This window comes from Emys orbicularis, chromosome 12, assembly GCF_028017835.1.
Source record: "Emys orbicularis isolate rEmyOrb1 chromosome 12, rEmyOrb1.hap1, whole genome shotgun sequence".
NCBI lineage: Eukaryota > Metazoa > Chordata > Testudines > Emydidae > Emys > Emys orbicularis.
Window position 1 is genome coordinate 41,309,567 of NC_088694.1, and position 2,984 is coordinate 41,312,550.

At 40.1% G+C, this 2,984-nt stretch overlaps 1 pseudogene; it reads left to right on the forward strand.

The window, feature by feature from the left end:
* The first annotated feature begins 1,489 nt into the window (after nt 1-1,489).
* LOC135886205 (olfactory receptor 10A4-like) lies at nt 1,490-2,333 on the forward strand (annotated as a pseudogene).
* Nucleotides 2,334-2,984: the final 651 nt, after the last annotated feature.

The following is a 2,984-nucleotide window of genomic DNA, read 5'->3' on the forward strand; positions in this document are numbered from 1 at the left end:
TGGAGGTGTGAGCTATCACTTAATGCAGCATTGCTTATTAAGACATGCCATTAGTTTGGATGTGGCCCTCACAAAGAGATCTGTATTGGTGCTCTATTGGAGTTGTATTTGAGAGAAAGCAAAGGAGAGAAACTCAGGTTTAATCATATTTTATTCCATAGCCCTTCTGATAGATGCTCACTTTGCTCTCTCTCATGCATATACGCACACAGTCACATGCATATATATGTACATACGTATATATACGGAGTATCTATGCAGCAAGCACATTTTAAAAGGAATGAATGTTCAGCTTGCTAAATCTCATGACCCCCTTTTTCTAAAATCCTGGAAATTTCCACAAAGAAGCCCCTGCTTGTGCTATCCAATTTTCAGAATTATCTGACTGCCCCTGAGGATTGCAGAGAGGGGGCAAAATTGTTTTTAAATAGAAAAATTTTAATGTCTTGCATAATTACTGTTTCCATTGTGAACCCTAGGATGGATCTCAGTGGGCAAAGCTTCTCTGACTGATTCCCTTTCTTTCTGAGATACACAGACAACCAGTTATTAATTTGCAGGTTGGAGCCCCAGTTTAAACCAGATTTCAAACCCCCACAATGGGTTCTTCACTTCTTAGGTTCCACTGAAGGTCCATCTCTGGTCATTTTGATTAATTTATTACATGATGAGAATATTGAACTAGAGGTGGTTAGAAAATGGAATTTCTATCTTCTGGGAAATATGCATCCGAAGAAGTGGGTTGTAGCCCACGAAAACTTATGCTCTGATAAATTTGTTAGTCTCTAAGGTGCCACAAGTACTCCTGTTTTTTGGGGGGAAATATGGACATTTCAAAATTTGTTTGCATCCTGAATTGGAATATTTTGAAATTTTTCATGAAGTGGATATTGTGAAAAAAATAATCCAGATAGATCAAAGTGACATTATTGAAAAGTTTCATTTCAATAATTCCAAACCATTGCAATTATAATATTATATAAAACAGAGTAGAAAATACCATATATTGTTTTGTGTATAATATATAAATCTAATATTGTTTTTAAATGTTATTTTAGTATTTAAGCATTAATACTTTGTACCCAATATCACATAAAAGTGAAAATAAAATGAAATAAGAACGTCGGAACAAAATGATATGGGAAAGTCTATAAACAAAATAATCCATTTTGATTTAACTCGTTGCAAATTATTTCTGTTGAATGTTTTGTCAAAACTGGCCCATTCCTGCAACATATTTTGATTTCAGCTAAATGGCATGTTGCAAAAAAGAATAGTTCCATCATTTCCCCCACCTGCCAACTACATCTGTATCTAATATCAGAAATTGCTTCCCTTTGTTTTCAGGTTCCAAGGGTCTCTGCTAAAGAGTATTGAGGACATGGGGAATTACAACCTGACTTCTGTGACTGAGATAGAGTTGCTGGGATTCTCCGATTTCCAGTCACTGCAAGTCGTACCCTTTGTGCTGGTGTTCACCTTCTAAGTGATGGCCCTGGTGGGGAACACTCAGATTGTTATCGTCACAATCACAGACTCTACCCTTCAGACCCCCATGTATGTCTTCCTCAGGAATTTATCCTTCCTGGAGATCTGCTACACCTCGGTCACCCTGCCCAAGATGCTGGTGAACCTGATCTCGGAGACCCAGTCTATCTCCTTTGCAGGCTGTGGTGCTCAGATGTCTCTTCGTTCTCTTTGGTATCACTGAGTGCTGCCTCCTCTCTGTCATGGCGTATGACCGATACGTGGCCATATGCTACCACCTGCAATACACCCTCAGGATGAAGCAGATGGTTTGTGCTCGGATGGCAGCCGGTTCCTGGATCATTGGTATCCTGGTAGGTTTTGGACACACCATTTCGATATTTACACTGCCTTGCTGTAGGTCTAATAGAATCAGCCATTTCTTCTGTGACGTTTTCCCTGTGCTGAGACTGGCCTCCACCGACACCCACAAGAATGAAGCTGCCATTACTACCACCACAGTTCTCTTTATCCTGGCCCCATTTTTGCTCATCCTCTTGTCATACGGCCTCATCATCTCCACCATCCTGAAGTTGCCCTCAGCTGAAGGCAGACACAAAGCCTTCTCCACCTGCTCCTCACATCTCATTGTGGTTTCTCTCTTCTATGGGACTGGCACTTTTATTTATATGCAGCCCAGTTCAGTGCAGTCCCAGGGCAGTAACAGGTTCCTTTCCCTGGTATACACGGTGATGACTCCAACATTTAATCCTGTTATTGACAGCCTGAGGAACAAGGAGATAAAATGTGCTCTCAGGAATACAATAGGCAGGAAAATGTTCCCTCAAGTAACGTCTATGGGTTGATGCTGTTGTGTGTTGTGCTTGAGAGACTCTGGGGTGGGGAAATTGTACATCTCTGTTCTTATTTGAAATACAATATATTCTTGTCTGAAATGCCTTAAATATTCTCCTCTCAGCCAGGCACAAATCATGAGTAACTCCGGTGAAGGATTAATTCTCCTTACACTCACAGGAGTGTAAATGTATAAAACACTGGTGAGACCATTACTGGAATTATGTTCCCGGTCCTGGTGTCCCTACATTAAATTTATATTTCGTAAATGGAAAGTTCTCAGGGAAAGGGTAGAAGATTGATTAATGGGAGAGAAAACTGCCTCCTGGCAGAGACTGAAGGAGATATATCTATTTTGCTTATTGAAAGGACGGTTAAGCAATGACTTAATCACAATGAGTAAGTAACTGCGAGTAAATTACTCTTACATTTAACAGACAAAGTTATAGCAAGATCCAATGGCTAGAAGTTGAACTAAACAAATGTCAAACTACAAATATGATCCAATATTTTACCGGTAAGAGAGTAAAATCATTACCGATGAGGACTGCAGAAAAAATGGGGGAAGGCTCAATAACGAGGCAGACAGGCCACATGGATTCAGAGGCATCTGGATTGCTTCTAAGCTGTGTGCAAGCAAGTAGTTTGTATTTTAATACAGC